The following is a 23,527-nucleotide window of genomic DNA, read 5'->3' on the forward strand; positions in this document are numbered from 1 at the left end:
CTGTCTCTCAAGCCCCAAATGCTACCACAGGATCATGACAACACATACTGTATCTACCTGTCATGTCTCATGCAACACCACAATGGACTGACTGAAATGCATCTTCTGCTTCTGACTGCTTGGCTCCAAACATTACCACAGGGCATGACAGCACACACTGCATCTGCCTGCCCTGCTGTGAATACCATGACAGTGGCCTGACTGAAATATATTCAATTCTTCTGCCTAGTAGGCCCCAAGCACCATCACAGGGGCTTGACAGCACATACTGCATCTGATTGCCATGCCCCAAACATCACCACAGGGGGTTGACTGAAATACATCCACTGTTTCTGAATGCTAGGTCCCAAATACCACCAGGGGGGCCTATCTGAAATGTATCTATTGTTTCTGCCTGCTAGGTCCAAAATTCTACCACAGGGTCGGGTCTTAATGCTATTTTCTGCTTTCCTGCCATGCTTATTTCCCCTCCCCCTTGTCTTTAGGGATCCCTCATGCCTTACTTCATTCCCCTCCCCCTTGCCTTAAGGGATTCACAGTGTTTATCCTAGGCCATTTAGAAGCCTTGCACCATATTTGTCTTCACCTCCTCCTCCCTCAGGCATTCCAGGCAACCACCACCCTCTCTTTGAAGAAATATTTCCTGACATTGCTTCTGAGACATCCTCCCCTGAGTTTCATTTCTTGACCCCTAGTTCTATTAGATTCATTCCAGCAGAGAAGGTTTGTTGTTGATCGTGCATCATTAAAACCTTTCCAGTACCTGAAGGTCCGAATCATATCTCCTCTGTTCCTCCTCTCCTCCAGGGTATACATATTTAGGTCCTTCAGCCTCTCCTCATAAGTCATTTGATTGAGACCTCTCACATTTTGGTCACCCTTCTCTGGACCACCTCCAACCTGTCTCTATCCCTTTTGAGATACGGTCTCTAGAACTGAACATAATACTCCAGGTGAGGCCTCACCAAGGACCTGTACAAGGGGATTATCACTTCCTTTTTCTTACTAGATATTCCTCTCCCAATGCAGCCCAGCATTCTTCTAGCTTTAGCTATTACCTTGTCACATTCCTTCACTGTCTTTAGATCATTAGACACTATCAGCCCAAGGTCTCTCTCCTGTTCTGTGCACAGCAGCACTTCACCCACCATTGCCTACTGTTCCTTCAGATTATGACATCCCAGATGCATGACTTTACATTTCTTGGCATCAAATCCCAGTTGCCATATCTTTGACCACTCTTCAAGCTTTCTTAAATCACATCTCATTTTCTCCATTACTTCCAACGTGTCCACTCTGTTGCAGATCTTAGTATCATCTGCAAATAGACAAACTTCTGTCCCTTCCACAATGTTGCTCACAAAGTCATTGAACAGAACTGGTCTCCACACCAATCCTGCAGCACTCCACCTAACACCATTCTCTCTTCAGAGTAGTTTCCATTTACCATCATACTCTGTCTTCTATAAGTCAACCAATTTGTAATCCATGCCACCACCTTGGCGCTCACTCTCAAGCTTCTCATTTTGTTGATGAGTCTTCAATGTGGTACCATATCAAAGGCTTTACTAAAATCCAAGTAAATCACATCAAGTGCTCTTCCCTGATCCAGTTCTCTAGTTATCCAATCAAAGAAATCAAAAAGATTCATCTGACAGGACCTTCCCCTGATGAATCCATGCTGATGTAGATCGAGCAAGTCACCATATTGTAGGTAGTTCAATATCCATTCAGCAGAGTCTCTACTAATTTTCCAACCAATGAGGTGAGGCTAACCGGCCTGTAATTTCCAGCCTCCTCTCTGCTCCCACTCTTGTGAAGCGGGACCACCATCACTCTTCTCCAGTCACTTGGCAACAGTCCCGTTTCCAGGAATCTATTGAACAGGTCACTCAATGGACCCCCCCCCCCCCTCCCAGCACATAATAACATAAGAACATGCCATACTGGGTCAGACCAAGGGTCCATCAAGCCTAGCATCCTGTTTCCAACAGAAGCCAATCCAGGCCATAAGAACCTGGCAAGTACCCAAAAACTAAGTCTATTCCATGTTACTGTTGCTAGTAATAGCTCCCTAAATATCCTCGGATGAATCTCATTAGGCCCCCATGCTTTGTCCATTTTCAGTTTTCCTAGCTCTTCCCATATATTCTCTTCCATAAACCTAGTTTCATCAAATCCACCACCATCCACAGCCTTATTAACCAGTGACAGTCCTTCTCCAGGGTCTTCTTTAGTGGACACCGAACTGACTTATTTGCTTAATATGTCTGCCTTTTCTTCATCTCTTTCCGCACATTGATCCTTCTCACCTTTCAGTTCCACTATACTACTTCGGACCTTTCTCCTGTCTCTGATATATCTGAAAATTGTCTCCTCACTTTACCTCTTTGGCAATCCTTTCTTACACCTGACATTTTAATTTCTTGGTTTCTTTCTTCATCTCCCTCAGTTTCACCATGTATTCTTCCCTGTGTTCCTCTATTTGGGATCCTTTATATTTCTTGAACACTGTTCTTTTTGCTTTTATTTTATCAGCCTCCTCATTTGAGAACCAGATCGGTTTCTTATTTCTATTACTTTTGTTTACTTTTCTAACATATAGATTTGTTGCCTTTGTAATTACTCCTTTTAGTTGGCCCACTGTTGTTCCACCTCTCTCATTTTCTCTCAGTCTTCTAGTTATACCTCCAGGTATGTCCCCATTTCAACAAAGTCCATATTTTTGAAATTCAAAACTCGGGTCTTCATGTGACCTCTCTGTATCCTCTTTGCAATATTGAACCATAATGTTTGATGATCACTGGTGCTGATGTGGTACCCCCCTGGACTTTACAGAAATTATCCCCATTAGTGAGTACTAGATTAAGTATAATTCACTTCCTCTTGGGTTCCATTGCCATTTGTTTCAACAGAGCCCCTTGCAGGATATCCAAAAACTCTCTACTTCTGGTAGATTCTGCAGAAGGGATTCTCCAGTTTATGTCTGGCAGATTCAAATCTTCAACAATCAACACTTCTCCCTTCTTTCCCAACTTTTGGATTCATCGACCAGCTCTCTGTCTAGTTCTTCCATTTGAGTCGGATGCCTAAAAACCACTCCAGTAAAATGGATGTACCATCATCTTTTTTTAAGATGGCCCATAATGCTTCTTCTTTACCCCACATTTCTTACAGTTCAGTTACTTGGATATTGTTTTTCACATAAAGATCTACTGTTCCCCCTATTCTGTCCTCTCTGTCCTTTTTTAAAAAGATATAGCCTGGTATGTTCATATCCCAATCATGAGAATCCGTGAACCATGTCTCCATAACAGCAATAATGTCCAAGTCTGCCTCCACTATTAGGGCCTGCAGGTCTGGGATTTTATTGGCAAAACTACAAGCATTCGTGATCATAGCTTTCCAATTTTTCTCCCTTGATTTGTTACACTTCCTAGTCACCTTTTCTGCATTTTTGAGCTGATTGATTTTGTTATTTTCTCCTCCTACTTCCTGTATTGCTCGGGTATGACAGGTCAATTTTATTGGCCATCTCCTGCTACCCCCATTCTTCAGTTTAAATGTCTAATAATATATGATCTGAATTTATCACTTTGCATCCTCCTTCCTACTACAGACAAATGTAGGCCATCCTTATCATAAAACCTTTTACTGCTTCACACACGACCCCAAGCAAGAACTGGGCTGCAGAAGTGCAGTACCCAGAACCACCCAAACTGAGCTTCTTAACTAATTCTGAAGTAATGGAGCCAGTATTCACAAATACTGAATCAGAAGAAGAATCATATCCTGGATTTCTGAATCATAAAAAATTAAACCTCTTCTCAGTAATGTCTTAGCCAAAATAGCCAGATGCTTTGGAAATGATGTCAGGTATGCTCCAGAAAGTTCTTATGTCTTCTCCCTGCATGCTTCACTTTATACCAATTTACTTGGTGCTCTTTGCCCCTTATTTGGAGCCTTGGGTTATTCTTGCGACTCTTCTGATGCTTTGCTTTCCTGATGACACTCTATCAGTTGATTTCATGCTCTATCACTGCCATGAGGGATTTTGTTTTCTCTTCTAGTGATTCAGTTATTCTTCATATCACACATGGTGCCATTTTGCCTCTCTCATACAGCCTTCTAGGGTTCATACCAAACTTGTTGATAACCTCTTTTCAAGCTTTGGAGGGGGTTCTTCTCAATCTAGCTTTCCTTTTTATTGATTATACTGGGGTTTTGTGTCCCCAGATAAGAATGAGAAAATCAAAGAATATAAAATTCTCCTCCCACATCATCTGTTTTATGATTTTTCATTTTCTTCCACCCCCATAGTCCCAACCAGGTTTTCCCACCCTGATTGTTGATGATACTGGGTTGGTTTATCCACAAATTTCCTCCATTAGCAGGAAGAACCAGAAGCAGAACATAATGCATAGAAGAAAGTTGCAATTTATATATTCTGAATGTGGTTAGAGTTTCAGTCAGGCAGATTTACCCTGCAAAACCAGAAAATCACAAAATAGAGCAACCAAACTTCAGTTACAGACTATAGGAAAGAGTTTCTAAAAAGAGCAACCCTCACCACTTTCCAAGAAAACCACACCCACACTTATTAGTGAAACCATATAGATGTTCTGCCTGTGATATCAGGCTCTTTCAGAAAGCACAATTCACAAGGAAATCACTTTTCCACTTAGCAGCTAGATTAAGTACCAGGAGGATAGTAATCAAAGTTTATTTTCAGAAAACATCATAGTTCACTCACTTGTACTGATTCTAACAACTGGCAAATATGCTTGAACAGAATGACTGGTATCTCCCATGCTACGGTGCCTTGCTACTATGCCCCTCATGCTACACCTTCAGGGTCTTTGTGCCACTCAACCTTGTTGCCATGCCCAGACTTTACAACTTGGAGTTCTTCCTGTGACTTTGCCTTCCTGCCATACTGCAAACCTTTCACCTTGGGGTGTTCAGTCCTGTAGGAGTATTGAGAATAGAAGAAGGTTTTGCTGGAAGCTGAAGAGAATCATTGAGCATTGCTTTGGGAAAGTTTAGAACATAAATGGTTTGGGGAAGAAGTAAAATAGTGGGGTATTTTATTTCATGTGTGCCTGAATTTAAAGTAAGCATAAAGTAGGTAATTTAGAATCTGTGTGTATCTGAAATAAAAAGAAAGCTTAAGGTCGGTAATTGTTCAGAGTTTGTGTGTGCCTGAAATAAAAAAAAGCAAGCATAAGGTAGGTATTTGTTTAGAATTTGTGGGGTAAATTTTAAAACCCCTGTGCGCGTAAATCCTCCCTGATTTACGCGCGCAGGGCACTTGCGTGCCGGCGCGCCTATTTTGCATAGGCCGCAGGTGCACGCAAAGCCCCGGAACACGCGTAAGTCCCGGGGCTTCGTAAAAGGGGCAGGAGGGGGCGTGTCCGGGGCATGTCCGGGGCATGTCCGGGGGCATATCTGGGGCAGGGACGGTCTGGGGCGGGTCCGGGGGCATGGCGACGGTTTGGGAGCGGGCCAGGAGGGCGGTCCCGAGTACCCCGGCACTGCGGCCTGTGCCAGGGGATGCCGGGGCGGCGCGCGCAAGTTACGCCTGCTTGAAGCAGGCGTAACTTGCTCAACAAAGGTAAGGGGGGGATTTAGGTAGGGCTGGGGGGTGAGGTAGATAGGGGAAGGGAGGGGAAGGTGGGGGGATGTGGAAGGAAAGTTCCCTCCGAGGCCGCTTTGATTTTGGAGCAGCCTCTGAGGGAACGGAGGCAGGCTGCATGGCTCAGCGCGCGCAGGCTGCCGATTTTGTGCAGCCTTGCGCGTGCTGACGCCGGATTTTATAAAATACGCGCAGCTACGCGCGTATCTTATAAAATATGGTGTACTTTTGTTCGCGTGCCCATATGTTTTGAAGATCGACCTCTGTGTGTATCTTCAATGAATAGTAAATATAAGGTAGGTAATTGCTCAGCATTTGTATGTGCCTAAAATAAAAAAGCAAGCATAAGGAGGTAATTGTTTAGTTTGTGTGTGCCTGAAATAAAAAGCAAACATATGGTAGGTAATTCTAGTGTCTGTCCTTCTTTCCCTCCAACCACAACTTCCACCACCCTAGCCCATTTTTTGATGTATAGGCAAGAGACACTCTCACATTAAAAATCAATCAGGCCTGGGGGTTGCTCTTTCGCTGTGGCCTGAGGGGCGCTCTTGCGCTGTGTCTAAGATGGCTGCCTAATCTTTGTGTTCCACCAGACTCTGCCTAATTAACGGATGAAACAACTGCAATTCTACATGATATTTCCTTAAAATCACTTCAGCGTATAAGCGAAGATGTCCTCACAAAAAGCTGGAAAAATAGAAGCGGCTTTCGCGGCAGCGGTGGGATCGAAGAGAGCTAAACAAGACCCACCAACCCCTTAAAAAATTGCTGCAGTGAAAAACATGGCATCGATGGAACTTGTACTGGAGGAATTAAAATTGCTAAAGTACTTGATCCAGCATAATATTGAGGCTACCATGGCGATTCGAACCGACCTACAAGTTATGTTGCAACAGATCGTCAACTTTCAGAGCAGGTTGGAGGATATAGAATCTCAAATGTCATCTCTCCTGATCTCCACTGTTTCCATACCTCAAATTAACAATGATATTCAGCAGTTACAGAGAGAAGTGGAGGATCTCTCTAATCGCAATTGCAGAAATAACCTGCGGGTGCTGGTAGTTCCTGAAGGAGCGGAAGGCACTGATGTTATAGCATTTCTAGCTGAAATGATACCGGCCTGCCTGTAGGTAAAATTTGATCTTTCGTTGGAAATTGAGAGAGCTCATTGCCTGCCTACAAGGCCCCAGCAGAACTCAAAATATCCAAGGCTTCTCATTTTTAAGTTGTCGAGGTACCCTCAGGTTCTTGCTATTATGGCAGCCGCAAAGCGCAATTCCCCTATTCAATATCAGGGTCACACGGTTATTTTTGTCCCTGATTTTGCTAAGGCCACAGAAGACAAACGAAAGGCCTTCCTGGCACATCGCCCTAAGTTGCGAGCTATCGGAGCCCAGTACGGCCTGCTTTACCCAGCTCAAATGAAAGTAACTTACCAGAACCGAATGCAATTTTTTCATCAACCGGAGAAACTTGCCAAATATTTGCAGTCTGTGGTGGAAACAGCTGATATGGTCACCTGAAATTGCTTTTTTTATCTTATGGTGAGGTGCCTAGTAAATCTGATGCTATTACCCTACTCGCAGTCAACTTTTGTTTTTTTCAGTGGGTTCACATTATTTTCTTTTTATCCCACTATATCTGGTGTAAGATGAAGGGACTGGCAGCCTCTGACCTGTCAAGAAGCTCTTTTATTTTTTCAATAGCCTTGGATAGCTTTCCTTCATCTCTCTCAGCAGCTCACCATTTCATTAAGTGAGCTCTTTTTGTTCCCCTTTCTACTACCCTTTATTTTCCTTTGGCCTTTTTGGCTAGCTGGCCATATAATCAGACTGTTAGTAACTACAATTCCACAGCAACACATTTCAACTGAGTTTTACCATTCATTCTTATATCAAGGTAGTACCTTATGGGGACAGCAACTCATTTCCTCAATATTACCTCCTTAAATGTTGGGGGATTTTCACATCCTATCAAGCAGAAGAAGATGTTAACCTATTTGCAATCTCTTCATATGGACATCGCTTTTCTATAGGCGACCCACCTTTCAGCTGTGGAATTGGCCAAACTAAAGCAGCAATGGGTCAGCCATGTTCTCTACACACCTGCCTTTCAGAAGAAGCAGGGGGGGGGGGGGGGCGGCGCAATTCTTCTTCACAAGCGTCTGGCTGCACATTTCACCCATCAGGCTGCAGACATTGAAGGTCGTTGGATACTTGCTCAAATCACCATTGCACAATCCTCCAACTACCTCCTCAACCTATATGCTCCAAATGCGGATGACCCAGTTTTTTTTTTCAGACTGTGCTTACTGATTTATTATCTCTGGGCTCTTCTTCATATATTATCAGTGGCAACTTCAATCAACCTTTGGACCCCTTTCTGGATAAAAAGACCTTCGCTCGTCCTAACATCACTAAAACATGTAAGATACTAAAATATTTAATGGATTATTTTGGGCTCTCAGATCATTGGTGAATAGATGTGAATTGTTTTTTGACGATTTAAAAAAAATCATCAGATATATTTTAAATCGTCAAAAATCGTTAGAGTCACGATACAATAGAAATTCCCCTGATTTATCGTGAAAAATCGTAAATCGGGGGAGGGGGAGGGCGGTAAAACCAGCACACCAAAACAACCCTAAAACCCACCCCGACCCTTTAAAACAAATCCCCCACCCTCCCGAACCCCCCCAACATGTTTTAAATTACCTGGTGTTCTAGTGGAGGGGTCCCGGCGCGATCTCCCGCTCTCGGGCCATTGGCGCCATTTTGGCTGCCACTAATATAAATTGCGCCGATGGCCCGATAACCCCCCCACCCGACCCTTTAAAATTACCCCCTTAGCCTCCCCCACTCTCCCGACCCCCCAAAAAAACTTTTTACACATACCTGGTGGTCCAGGGGGGCTGCGGGCAGCGATCTCCTGTTCCCACGCTATCAGCTGCGCTAAAAAAAATGGCGCTGATGGCCCTTTGCCCTTACCATGTGACAGGGCAAAGGTAGCGCCGGTGCCATTTTTGAGTACTGGCAATACAGCCGGAGTGCAGGAGGTTGCTCCCGGACCCCCGCTGGACTTTTGGCAAGTCTTGTGGGGGTCAGGAGGCCCCCCCAAGTTGGCCAAAAGTCCCTGGGGGTCCAGTGGGGGTCTGGGAGCGATCTCCTGCACGCGAGCCGTATTGCCAATATTCAAAATGGTGCCAGCGCTACCTTTGCCCTGTCACATGGTAAGGGCAAAGGGCCATCGGCGCCATTTTTTTTAGCGCAGCTGATAGCATGGGAAAGGGAGATCGCTGCCCGTGGCCCCCCTGGACCACCAGGTATGTTTAAAAAGTTTTTTGGGGGGTGTCGGGAGAGTGGGGGAGGCTACAGGGGTAATTTTATAGGGTCGGGGTGGGGTTTTTTTATCGGCACGGGCCTCACTAAAAACAATTAGTGATATGAATTGGAATCAGAACCGATTCCAATTCACATCTCTTAACGATCAGATTTCCCCCCCCCCCCCCAGCCGAACCCGATCGTTAAAACGATCGGGCACATGATTCACATCCCTACTAAGGACTACACTTTCTACTCCTTTCCGCACTCTTCCTATTCCATGATTGATTATGTCTTGCTGTCCAAACAGTTACTCCCCACTGTGCAATCAGCAACCATTCATCCTATTATAATATCGGATCATGCTGTCAACTCGAACTCTCATCGCCTCTGATGATTGATCGTCAATGGCAATTTAATGCCACACTGTTGGCTGATGATTCTTTTATGGTTAGTCTCCGCTCCAAGATCACTACTTCTGGACTAATGCGACACCAGATATATCCTGTTTGACTCTTTGGGAGGCTTTCAAGGCTACAGTCAGGGGTGAAATTATTGGATATACTATACATGCCTGCCATATACAAGCTGCTGCCACCTCAAAACTGTGAGACACAGTCTCCGCCTTGCAGCAAAACCATATTGCCTCCCCGTCTTCATCATCACTTTCTGATTTGCTGAAAGCACAATACCAGTATAATCTACAGCTGAGTTCTCAGGTTAAGCTTGGCATGTTTCAAACTAAAGCCTATTATTATGTTGAAACAGTAAGTGTGGAAAACTACTTGCCAGTTACTTAAAAAAGAAATCAGAGAAGAAGCATATTGCTACAATTATGTCATCCACAAATCAACCCTTAACCTCTGATACTGACATTCTTCAGTCTTTCTGGGATTTTTATGATCATTTATATCAAGCTGAATTTGATGCACCTCCGGAAGAGATTGATCAATTTATTTTTTTAATATTGCACCCGATCTTGACTCCTTCTTAAACTGCTGTCTTAGATGCCCTGATTATGAAAAATGAGATAGAAGTGGCCATTGGCTCCCTTTCCAGTAGAAAAGCACCTGGCCCTGATGGTTTCACCACTGACTTTTTCCAAGCTTTCCAAAAGGACTTTGTTCCACATTTACATGCATACTATTCTTCATTGCTCTCCCATGGTGATACTACTACTGCTTTCTCTGATGCCTGCATTGTGGTGCTTCCAAAGACAGGGAGGGTTGATAAGCTAGTGTCTAATTACAGGCCAATTTCCCTATAAACACAGATTACAAAATCTTTACCAAAATATTGGCTACCAGACTTTCCATTTCTCTAAGCTCTCTCATATATCCAGACCAGTCTGGTTTCATTAAGAATCGTTTAATAGCTAACAACACCCAACTGTTCTTACATGTACAAAATCACGCTTCCACTCTCACGTCTCCTGCTGTGGCCATCTTTCTAGATGCCGAGAAGGCAATTGATAGGTTGGAATGGCCTTTTCTCCTCTTCACCCTTCAATGGTTTGGTATTGGCCCCCGTCTTCTCTCATGGGTTAAGTTCTTATACCACAGCCCGTCTGCCTATCTATACATAAATAACAGAATAGCCCCTCATTTCCATCTACATAGAGGAACAAGGCAAGAGTGCCCTCTCTCTCCCCTTTTGTTTAATCTGGCTTTGGAACCATTGCTATTAGCTATTAGGCAATCACCCACTATCGAAGGAATCCTACAAACTCTCCATCTATGCTGATGATGAGTTACTGTTTCTTAACAACCCGGAATCCTCTCTTTCATCTCTCTTTCACTTGATTTCTAAATATTTGAGGGTCTCTGGTTACAAAGTCAACTGGCATAAAACTGAGATGTTGCCTCTTAGCACGCTGGGTTCTCTAGCAGAGTTATCCCACTTCCAGGTCCAAAAGGTAGTCAAGGGTCTCAAATACTTCGGAGTTCATTTCTATGCAGATTTTTTCACTACAGTTAGCAATTGTGAATCCCAAATCCTACAACAGTTATGGGACGCCTCTTTACGCTGGTCTCCTTTACATCTCTCATGGTGGGGATGCTTAGACACAATCAAGATGGTATTGGCACCTAAAATCACATACTTATTATCCATGCTCTCTGTCTTTTTTGCCACTGATTTTTATGCACATGTGGACCACATACTAGTTCAATTTTTATGGAATAATAAGACCCCTAAAATAGCATTGTCTAAGCTGAAAAAAAACACTCAGGAAGGAGGGATTAATTTCTAAAATTTTTATGCTTACCATCAGGCTTTCATATTACAACAGGGATTTCACTATTTTACGTCCTATGCTTACACAACTGATATCCCTAGACGGCTCCCATACACAACCCATATTCTGGAAATCTGGTGTTTGGTGAGAAGAAAGCCAACTTATCTAACATTTGTTGACCTTTGACTATTCTGACCCTGGATGGGAGCACTGCCCTGTCCTATGGACTCTCTTTGGGGTACTCTGATCTCTGCTCTTAGGGAGAAGTTATTTTTCTCCTTTCTACCTTCCTTTATTTACACAGTGGCTTATAGTCAACAGGCAAACAAGAAGATCTTGATATTTATTTATTTATTTATTTATTTGTTTATTTATTTATTTGAAGCTTTTTTATACCGACGTTCAAAGAACATCACATCAGTTTACATGTAACAGGTAGAAAAAAAAGAAATACATTATAACCTTATAACATTATAAACCTAGATGAGAAGAGTAATGAACATGTATTATACGGGAGGAAAAGGTAATCTCAATATATAAGGGGGGGATACAGGAATAAACAAAGTTAATCCAACTTGGTGCTTGCGGATAATAAATAGAGCAAGGGGTGAAGATAAGTATAGGTGGAGTTATGTGCTAGTTAAAGTTCTCATCTGGTTTTTACTTTCTATGCTGAGACAGGGTCTTGGTAGGAAGATACCTGTCATTATTCATCTTTTGCAATCTCTGTCTCTCTCTAGGGCCGAGATTTATCTTTGGGGCCCGCAGTGGTAAAATATCGGGTATCCCCCTATAGTCCATTGAATTGTAGATATAGCAGTAAATGATTGGCTACTGAAATCATGTGATTGAGTCTCTTTAAACGTAAAGGAAATTCCTTATATGATGACATCAATGATGAAGTTGGTAGAAGTTTGAGTTTGTGATTCTAGGATAGTGAAGAAGATGTATGATTGATCAGCATGTTGGGTGGATTCTCTGGTTAATCATGGACCTGGTTATTTAAATGTTGTGGAAGTTTCCGATGTAGTCAAGTCACTTTTTAGCTTTATGTTGAACAGGCATTTATTTGCTTCCTAAATTATTTTAATATACTTTGTAAAGATGTATTTGATTAGGACAATTTGATAAATACACATTTTATATTTTTGCAATTTAATGATCCCTAATGCAGGCAATGTCAGAATCAAAGTATGAAAACAAACTTTGACATGTTAATAGGTTTGGAAAGGTCATTGCATAAAGATAAGTACTTTTTTGTATGGGATTTTTGAAGTTTAGTATTATGATTAAAGAATAAAGGAACTTTTTGGAAGAAATAGAAACAAGAGATGCACAACATGACTATAGTTTAAATCCCACTATGGGCAAAAGACAGATAAAATCCCTTGTGTACATATTTTTAATTTTATAAAATTTTTTATGTAGAAGATTTTTTATGGAGTATTATTTGTCACCTTTAGATGTTATATTGTGAACTGATTTATTATAGCCAGGTAATATGTACTCTCTGGAGGTAAACGCAGATGAAAGAAGGCCAGATACTTCAGACATCTGGACCCATCGCCAGGAGATGATGGCTGTGCCAGAGGTTATTGCCTCAGAGTTGGCACAGCGACAGATAGAAATTGGATCATGACCCAGAGCAGACACACCTTAGGTCTGGCCAGACTATCAATCTAGTACAATTATTGAGCACAGCAGAAAAGAAACAGAAAAAGAGAGACAGCACTGAAAAACACAAAGAGAAACACAGAAGAAAAGCAGGATACATTGTAGAAGGGACTCTTTGTTTCAAAGCTGAATCTGAGTTGAATTCAGCATAAGATCCTGCAAGAAACAGAAAATAATTGTTCATATTGTTTAGAACTGTTATAAGTGAAAAAGAAAATCTTGAAAACATTTAAATTTCAAATTGTTTAAAGTAAAAGAAAAAAAGAAGAATTATTTTTTAAGAATTGCTCCAAAGATAGCTGTTGAAAGAGCTTGAATACTTGTTATATTGAGAGAGGAATAATCAATGAGAAAAATGAGGTGAAATTGCCTTTGTACAGATCCTTAGGGAGGCTTCACCTGGAGTATTGTGTCAGTTCTGGAGACCGTATCTCAAAAAGGATAGAGAAAGGACAGAGCTGGTCCAGAGAAGGGTAACCAAAATGGTGTGGGGTCTCTATTGGAAGATTTATGAGGAGAGGCTGAAGGATCTAAATATGTATACCCTGGAAGAGAGAAAATGCAGGGGTGATATGATACAGACCTTCAGATATCAGAAAGATTTTAATGGTGCTTGATTCTCAAACCTTTTCCATTGGAAATCAAACAATAGAACTGGGGTCATGAAATGAAACTCCAGGGGGGATGACTCAGAACCAACACCAGGAAATATTTCTTCATTGTGGTGGATGCCTGGAATGCCCTTCTAAAAGATGAAAATAGTAAACAAATTCAAAAGGGCATGCGACAAACACTGTGGATCCCTAAAGGCAAGAGGTGGAAATGAAGGAAATGGTGCTTGGGGATAACATGCATGGAGCAGCAGCTATTTCCCCTTACAGAGGGAATGGGGATTACTACCCTTAACCAATTAGCTTTCATGATTTTGATGCAACTGCAACATTGCTTCAGACAACAGCCAACATTGGGCTCTGACATTTACAGTGCAGGGTACTGATATGCAGAGATTAGGGAAAAAGTTCAGGACTGCTTCTGTGTCCAAGTCCAAAAGCAAAGCATGTTCAAGCAGCTTTGTCTGAATCATAAAGAAGGCCCTTCACCCTGGCAAAAATTTTGTTATGGTTTTGACAATGCTTGGTTTTGACTGTTAATATTACTACCCTTAACATAAGACTTGGGGGTAACCTGCGTGGAGCGGCAGTTACAATCATAAGAAATTTGCTGGGCAGACTGGATGGACCATTTGATCTTTTTTTGCCATCCTTACTATGTTACTATGTTTTGTTTATTGGCAGAAAATTCCATATTCTTTTCTTTTCAGTAAAATAAAATGTGTTCAACCTGTGACTTCAAGAATTATTAATTTCAGAGGTTCTCAGGATATTTATATATCTGCTTCCCTCCCTACTCTCAGGAGACTTTGCTGGGTGGATCCCATTTCTGCACAAGAGACCTAGTTGGGAAGAGAGCATCCTATGAGGCTCCAACTAGAGACCTTGCAATACAAAAATATCTAACACCCCACCAGTCTCGGCCATGACAGGGGAAAAGGTCTCTGCCACAGGGAGGCACTATTATCGACCGACATACATTAGAGCCTTTTCTTTTGTTTCCCCAACATTTTGGGTTACGCTGCCAGGGCAATTAAGGGAAGAGTTTGATTTGAAGGCTTTCAGAAGGCAGTTTAAAACTATACTTTTTAAAGATATTCAAATGATTGTTTGTACCGACTGTTGGTTGTGTTTATTTTCATGCCAAATTGTATGTCTGTGCTACTTCTATTTTATATAATTATATATGTAATTCTATATTGAACAATCAAAGCCCCCATCCCTGAAAAGAGGGCAGCTAAAGAAGCACTAACTTAATTTAATATATTATTGATTACATTCAGCACATCAAGTAAATAAATGCACATTCACCATCTAAAATATCTTTGTTTCTGAGTGTTCTTTTCCTCTGTAGCCTGCCATTGGCTCTGGCAATTCTTCATCTAGATGATCTCTCATTCCTTCTGGAAAAGGCAGGCCTCTGGTTCTCTCCAGGTTATGAAGCATGCAGCAGGCTAGAAAAATCCCACAGACTTTAGGGGTTTGTAGAGAAGGCAGACAGATCTGTACAGGCAATGGAAATGCATTTTTGGAGTCGACAGAAAGTTCTCTCAGTGACTGCCCTGGTCCATTGGTGGACTCTGTAATAGCAAACATCTGCTATGGTCTGTGTTTACCAACAGGATCATGAGCCAGGTTTTGAGTGAATATCCTTTATCACTTGTAGCAGAGAAGGCAGAGAAGATCAGTTTGATATGTCCTTAGGTTGGGCAGTGGGGTAACTCACAGGACAGGGTTAGAGCAGTCCTCCTGGGCCAAAGCTGTCAGTCCACCTAGATGTGAGGGAGACAATAAGAAGAGCTTAGTTGATGTGTAGTGATAGTGATAGGTGCATTCCTACCTAGAAGTCAGTCTCTAATGATGTGGCATTCCTGGAAAGCAGTCATGAATTCCTGACTGTAAGAGGATGTAGGCATCATGACTGGATCCCAGAAACCTGTGCAGGATATCCATGATGATGCCCTTGGCATCACGGACCACACATGCATATTTAGGCATTGGAAGCCTTTGCAATTGTTGTAGGTGGGCTCATCTCCCCCAGTGCCCTTACAGGAATGTGTGTACAGTCGACAGCCCCCAAGACAGAAAGGAAGCATGCTATTTGATAGAAATCAGTGATGATTTGTTCTTGTTGCTGTTAGCTCTAAGGAAAGTATATGTAGTGGTGTGTTTTCCAGAGGAATGCTGCCAGCAACTGATCTAAATATACGGACATGGAGACAGACTTATTCCAGCCATAACCTTTAGAGATGTCTGGAAGGTAACAGTGGGCAAAAATGCTAGGATGGTAGTGACCTTGACATGTACTGGCTAGGCCTCGTCCTTTTGGGTGGTAGGTTGTTGGTCCTGCTCTAACTGCTGCATAGGTACAGTATAGTTTCCTTGTTTATCCTGATAGATCCAAAAACTGTGCCCTAGTCCTATAGATTCTCTGTAAGGATACATCCTCCTCATATTCTTTCACCTTCTCCTCTATTCTCTTTCCCTCCTCAGCTATTGTGCCATAAGCAAGCATTCATAAGTCAATTGGACTCATTTCAAAAAGGTTATCTCCACCACTGTCTCCCACCCCAGTAGGTCCCAGTTTCTCACACTCCTACACCCCTGTATAGCCCAATATGTTCTAGTTACCTCCAATCTGTTTCAGTCACTCTAGAAACAAGTATGTTCCAGTTACTACCCAGAATGGCCCAGTCTATTCCAAGTTCACTCACTTCTACTCCATTTTTTGACCCGGTCTATCCCAGGTACTCTCACTCTCGCCCCACCCCTCATCCCGTATGACCATGTGTGTCCCAATGACCCCCTTCCATATTAACCAGGTGTGTATGTGTATATGCACATATATGTGGCCTCTTTTTAATATGTACATTACTCGTGATCAAGCCACATACATGCATATAAAGCCTTTTTTAAGCCTTTGAAAATGTACCTTAAAGATTGAAAGAATACCATTATATGCTTATTATATTTCTCTTCTTATACAATCAAGATAGTTATAAAACATATCTTAAAATTAGCAACATATTTACAAAGTTTTCAGTTAACAACGGGCCGATGCAGTAAAAATCGCGGGAGAGCGGGCGCACAGGCCACTCTCCTGTGCGCGCGATTCAGTAAGTTAATTTATTTAAATTAGGGCCCGCAGTAAAAAGAGGCGCTAGGGACACTAGCGCGTCCCTAGCACCTCTTTTTGGACAGGAGCGGAGGCTGTCAGCGAGTTTGACAGCCGATGCTCAATTTTGCCGGCGTCGGTTCTCAAACACGCTGACAGCCACGGGTTCGGAAACCGGACGCCGGCAAAATTGAGCATCCGGTTTTCAATCCGCGAGCCGTGGGCCCATTTAATTTTTTTTTTTTTTTAACTTTTTTTAACTTTGGGACCTTTGACTTAATATTGCCATACTTTCCCGGTACCGAGAGAAATTAATGCATACCTTTGGGTAGGCACTAATTTCCTAAAATAAAATGTGCGGCTTGGCTGCACATTTTACTTACTATATCGCGTGGGAATGATTAATTGGGCCATCAACATACATTTGCATGCTGCGGGCGCTATTAGTCTCGGGGGGGTTGGATGCGCATTTTCGACGCACTATTACCCCTTACTGAATAAGGGGTAAAGCTAGCGCATCGAACACTCGCGTCCAAATGCGGGTTAACAATGTGCTCCGGTGGAGCGCACTGTACTGTATCGGCCTGTTAATTGGGATCAGACAAATGTACTTCCTATAAACATAAATGTAATATCTTTTTTTTATTTATTGCAATTTCACACATAATTCAAGAAAAATATAAATTTAATTTCTAATCAGTCATATTTTCTACAAATTTCTACCAATGTTTTAAAATACTTAGGCATTTATTTATTAAAAAACAGAGAAGTCTGATTAATATGGATCCCATCATAGAAAATATTAGAAATGTATCTAAATAGAATGAAACACAAAATTCTTCTCCACTCTTTATGGCTGGAGTAGTGGGTCTATGGAAGGTTTCCAGTTCAATTCCTGAATCTAGTCTTCTACATCCTGAGGTTGGAGATGCTGTGTTCACAGCCCTTTAAAAGGGATGGGGGAGTGTGAGAGAGAGAGAGCCCTGGTTATCAAATCGGGTGAAATGTGGTAGCTGGATTTAGAGCCCATTATACAGGTTTTCCAAAGGAGCCCTGGTGCATGACTCCTGGCCACAGAACCATTGCTGCAAAGTCCAGATTAGGAACAGTGACAGGGTAGATACCTGTTAAAATAGGGGGAAAAATCCCTGGGTAGTTGTGAATGAAAGTTCATGGTGCCAAAATCCCAGCATTGATTCTGAATTTGCTGGGGGAAAAAAAAAGAAAAAGGAGGAAGTACCAGGGAAAAAAAGCTCCTTATGGCCAAAATAAATTATATCTCAGATTTCTTCATCTTTATATTTCAGAAAAGACTCCTAAAAGTTAGAATAATGAAACAAAATGTTTACCAGGTCAGATAAAGGATTTTAAACGAAATGGGGTAGATTTTCAAAGGGTCACACGCGTAATATATGCGCATAACCCCCAAAAACCTACCCCTGCACACACTGAACTTTCAAAAATGGGTGGGCCATGGTAGGGCGTCAGTCTGGGGGCGGGGCAGGGGATGGTGGCAGGCCGGGGGCGGTCCTGAGTGCTCCTGCACTGCGGCCTGTGCCGGGGTATGGGGCGCCGGCAGCCGGCTGGCGCACGCAAGTTACACCTGCCTCGGGCATAACTCCTGAAAAAAGATAGGGGGGATTTAGTTAGGGCTGGGGGGTGGGTTAGATAGGGGAAGGGAGGGAAAGGTGGGGGGGATTGATAAAAAAGTTCCCTCCAAGGCCGCTCCGATTTCGAAGCGGCCTTGGAGGGAACGGGGAAAGCCATCGGGGCTCCCCTTGGGCTTGGCACGTGCAAGGTGCACAAGTGTGCACCCCCTTGCACACGACGATCCTGGATTGTATAACATGCGCGCGGCAGCACGCACATGTTATAAAATCGGGTGTACATTTGTGCGCGCTGGGTAGCGCGCACAAATGTACCCCATGCACATAACATTTAAAATCTGCCCCTATATGTAATTTATAGATAAATATCTGTGAGGGAAGGCTTTACATTCAAACTTTCAAATATTTCTTTTGGGTCTTTGACATAGCTCGATTAGTAAAAAGATTTTTCTTGAAAAAATATCCTTAGCTGGATTCACATAAAACATATCTCTCTTTAATTCCCCAAAACTGGAATAACCACAAAGAAGTTCAAAAATTAATAATAATAATATAATAAATGTATGTACTAACTGGGAAATAGTTCATAAACTTCTTACATTGTCTCATTACAAATTAAGAAATGTTTCCTCAGGAATAACCTTCTCATTAAAATTAATAGATCCAGCATTTTTTTTTTTTTTGAAAGATTGGCTTTCAAAGAGCATTAATCCTTCATAAGAAGCCACAAATCATGGCTCCCCCTGGAACGTGGCATGAATGAACCCTGAGCTGGCCAATAGGTATTACCATTGTTGAACTGCTGGGACTCTCATTCCTCATGGGGTTATGCAGCATGCCCAAGCCCTGTCAGCCAAGACTCAATCCCAGATCTCCTAAATAGCAGCATGCAGCCTGACCTCAATATATAAAAATTAGAATTCATTTAAATAAAGCTTCTCTTAAACTTGATAATCAATTATCTTATCTCCATTGGGCAGTTTCCTAAACATCACTTATCATTTGCCATATATACTATAGAGCAGTATTATGCAAGTATATAATTACTAAAGCACTTAGCAATGGCTTCTAAGTTCTAAGAAATAAATGGGCATATGATTTCAGTTTAATGTTATCTCTTGAAGATTCCAATAGACATAATAATTCTATCTTAATAGGTTTTAAAATTGTACAAATAGCTTATTGGAATCCTTAACAGCTTAATAAAATGAATAATTCATTTTCAATATTTGTTGGCAGCATTGCAAACAAGTAGGCTCATTTATATCTGTGCTTTAGGGATACCCTTTGGTTAAAGTTTATTATTTACAATAATTCAAAATACTGTATCTCCTTTATGGCTTTCATTAGGATACAATGAGTTTAATTGGACAAGTGGCATTTATAAAATGAAATGGATGGGCCAAGTTATTTTAGAGATAACATAATTTTATTATAATATTGGAAAATAATTCTTTCCTCCATTTCAGTTTCTACTATCTCCTCTGTCACTCCATCCTTGTCTTCGAGGTCTGTTGTTATAATCTGGTGTGGTTGTGGACCCTGGATCATAGTGAAAGCTGACTCCACCCACAGGAAGGAGCTACGATAGGTGTCGCCTCAGCAGAGACGGACACAGATGTGAGATACTTTATTATACTGGAATCATGGGTGCACCCACAGCGTGGAGAGAAGACACAGTACAGAGTAGTAAGGTTGCTCAATGATGATGTCCCTGGTAGTGGCCCACAGAGTGGGGTACGCCAGGAAATTCCTTTCTTGATGATGCCCCTCAGGGTAGATCCGGTAGTGGCCCGCAGCGCGGGTTATGCCGTGGATCAGGTAGTGGCCCGCAGCGCGGGTTATGCCGTGGATCAGCAAGTAGTAGTTCAGAGAGGTGCAGGAGACCAGCAGAGCAAAGGAAATGATGGAACTTACTCTGAAGTGTAGAAAGGTAGCTGGGTTGAGCATGGTAGTGGCCCGAGGCACGGGGTACACTAGCAGTTCTGTCAGCAAGATGGTGGAAGCGATAGTAGCACTCACAAGGTTGAAGTAGTAGGATCCCAAATAAGGATAACAGGAATCTCCAGGCAGGAAGGCCCTCCAAGGAGCAGATAGCCAGAACGTAACAAGGCTCCTGAGGAGCGGGTACCTAAGGTGTTCTATGTCAGGAAGTTCAGGAAGCAGTTCAAGTAGTGAAGTGAAGCATCTCTCACTGGAGTGGAATAAGCAGGAAGGAAGTCCTTCCTAACTCATAGGAAGCATAGGCTGGCTGGGTTAAATACTTCTGGCGGGTGATGTCATGCAGAGGGTACGCCCCCGAGGTTCCCGCCATGCAGTGAATAAGAGAGGGCCTGGTGCGCGCATGTGCCCTAGGTAATCCCCGATTCAAGATGGCAGATGGGATTGCCCATGCCGTCCCTTGGACGCCAGGGAAGGTGGCGTTTGCAGGCTGAAGCTGCCATGACTCCAAGAATCACTGGTGCAGAGAAAAGAGAGGTGAGCAGCAAAGGTCGCAGCCATCTGCGACCAATGGGGGCAACAGTACCCCCCTTCTTAGGGCCTTACCCAGGGGTTTCAGCTTCCTTGGGTAAGTTAGATGAAATTGTCGAATAAGATCCTTGTCAAGGATGTTATTAGCATGTTCCCAGCTGTTTTCTTCCGGCCCATATCCTTCCCAGGATAATAGGTATTCCCAATGCTTTCCACATTTGTGTACATCTAAGATCTCATCTACTTGGTACATAATATCCTCTTCAGCGGAAAGAGGCTGTGGATCTGGAGTATTTTTTGAAAACTCAGAGAGGGTGAGTGGCTTCAAGAGAGAAACGTGGAAGGCGTTGTGTATCTACATGGAAGTGGGTAATTGCAGGCTGTAAGTTATGGGTCCCAGGTGGCGGAGAACAGAAAAAGGGCCAATGTAGCATGGAGCGAATTGAACAGATGGCAGCTTGAGATGGATGAATTTGGTACTGAGCCATACCTTGTCTCCTGGTTGGAACTCAGGTGCTGCTCTGTGATGAGCGTCATAATATTTCTTGGCCCATTGTCTTGCCTTCTGCAAAAGCCCTTTGGTTTGTTCTCAGAGATGATGGAGTTCTTCAGCTGAAGCCTGGGCTGCTGGGGGGGTTGGAACTGACAAGGGTATTGGTAGCGGAGGTAATGGCTGACGACCATACGCTATCTGGAATGGTGTTGATCCAGTTGCAACAGATGGGTGCGAATTCAGTGCAAACTCGGCCCAGGGGAGCAACTCTGCCCAGTCACTTTGTCTGGAGTAGACATAGGAGCGGAGGAACTGTTTAAGTGTATGGTTCGTTCTTTAGGTTTGAGCATTTGATTGTGGATGGTATGCTGATGTCAGGTTTAAAGAGATATCGAACATCTTGCAAAGAGCTCTCCAGAACTTTGCCGTGAACTGTATGCCTCTATCCGAAAGGATATGCTTCGGCATGCCGTGCAGGCGAAAGATATGCCATATAAACATCTTTGCCAATTCTGGAGCAGATGGGAGTCCTGGCAATGCCACGAAGGGCGCCATTTTCGAGAAGCAGTCTACAGTAACCCATATGGTGTTGTTTCCACTGGACACTGGCAGGTCGATGATGAAGTCAGTTGTGATGTGTATCCAAGGTTCCTCTGGAGCTGGTAAAGGCTGGAGAAGGCCCCAAGGGCAGCCAGCTGGAGGCTTCTGTCTTGCACAGGTGACACAAGATTCTATGTACGCTCATACGTCTTCCTTCATTGAAGGCCACCAGAAATATCTTTCTAGTGTGGATAGCGTATGAACTTGCCCAGTGTCACCAGCTAGTCGGGCATCATGAACCCACTTAAGAATTTTCTTTCTTAAGGTCCGAGGTACTACCATCGTCCCAGCTGGAACAGAATGGGTAGCAACAAGAATCACTTTCATCAGGGTTGATTATATGGCGAGGTGCATCTGGAACATCCTCAGCAGTGAAGGATCGTGAGAGAGCGTCTGCACGTGTATTTTTTGTCAGCAAGGCGGTTCTTGAGTAGAAAGTCAAACTGATTAAAAAACAAAGACCATCAGGCTTGTCTATGATTGAATCATTGTGCATGATGCAGATATTCCAAATTTTTGTGGTCTGTGTATACAGTTATCTGATGTTGTGCCCCCTCTAGCCATGGGTGCCACTGCTCAAATGCTAGCTTGATAGCCAACAGCTCTTTATCTTCTATGCCATAATTTCTCTCAGCAGGAGAAAAATGCCGGGAAAAAAAAGAGCAAGGGTTTAGTGTATGGTTATCACTGTTCTGGCTAAGCACGGCTCCTACGCTGACATCGGAGGTGTCAACCTCGACTATAAATGGACGTCGAGGGTCTAGGTGGCAAAGGCAAGATTTTTTGAGGAAAGCCTCTTTGAGGGTTTGAAAAGCCGCAACAGGTTCTGGAGACTACTGTGAAGGGTTGGCTCCCTTCTTTGTCATGGCAGTAAGTGGTGCAGTCAAGGTAGAGTAGTATGAGATGAATATGCGATAATAATTGGTGAAGCCGAGGAAGCAGAGGAGTTCTTTGAGACCAGTGAGTTGAGGCCAGTCCTGTATACTTTTGGTCTTTTGTGGATCTATCTGGAAACTTCTGCTGGACACCACGTAGCCCAAAAAGGGAACAGACTCCTGGTGGAAAGCACACTTTTTGAGCTTAGCGTAAAGACGTTTATCACGTAGTCTTTGCAGGACTCTGGTAATGTCTGCCTGATGACTTTGTATATCTTGGAAAAAAATTAGTATGTCGTCTAAATACACAACCACACATTGGTAAAGCATATCTCGCAGAATCTCATTCATCATATTTTGGAATATGGCCGGAGCGTTACACAGGCCAAAAGGCATGACCATGTATTTGAAGTGTCCATCGCGAGTATTAAAGGCCGTCTTCCACTCGCCTCCTTGACAAATGCGAATCAGGTTGTATGCCCCTTTTAGGTCTAGTTTTGTGAAAATCTTGGCTCCCTGGAGTCTGTCAAATAACTCTAAAATCAGAGGTAAAGGATATCAGTCTTTATAGTAATTTCATTAAGTCCTCTGTAGTCTATACATGGACGAAGATTTCTGTCCTTCTTGCCAACAAAAAAGAATCCGACTCCAGCAGGTGACTTGGAAGGCCGGATAAATCCTTTTTGCAAATTTTCTTGAATATAAGCCGACATGGCCTCCATCTCTGAAAGAGAAAGTGGGTAAACCCTTCCTCTAGGGGGCTCTGAATTAGGCTTTAAATTAATAGCACAGTCGAAGGACCGGTGTGGTGGTAATACATCTGCTGCTTGTTTCGAAAACACATCTTGAAATGATGAGTATTATGGTGGTAAACCTGGGAGAGAAGTAG

The 23,527-nt window shown here is 42.9% G+C and overlaps 1 protein-coding gene and 1 long non-coding RNA gene across 2 annotated transcripts in view; one reads left to right on the forward strand and one right to left on the reverse strand.

The window, feature by feature from the left end:
- The window catches only part of SNTG1 (syntrophin gamma 1), a 2,212,578-nt gene that overhangs the window by 944,169 nt on the left and 1,244,882 nt on the right, over positions 1-23,527 (forward strand). The window lies entirely within an intron of this gene.
- LOC115085351 overlaps positions 14,719-23,527 on the reverse strand; it is a 33,202-nt gene continuing 24,393 nt past the window's right edge. The window contains exon 2 of the long non-coding RNA XR_003854812.1: positions 14,719-15,248. This is a non-coding gene — a long non-coding RNA (uncharacterized LOC115085351). The remainder of the gene's footprint in view (positions 15,249-23,527) is intronic.

This window comes from Rhinatrema bivittatum, chromosome 2, assembly GCF_901001135.1.
Source record: "Rhinatrema bivittatum chromosome 2, aRhiBiv1.1, whole genome shotgun sequence".
Classification (NCBI taxonomy): domain Eukaryota; kingdom Metazoa; phylum Chordata; class Amphibia; order Gymnophiona; family Rhinatrematidae; genus Rhinatrema; species Rhinatrema bivittatum.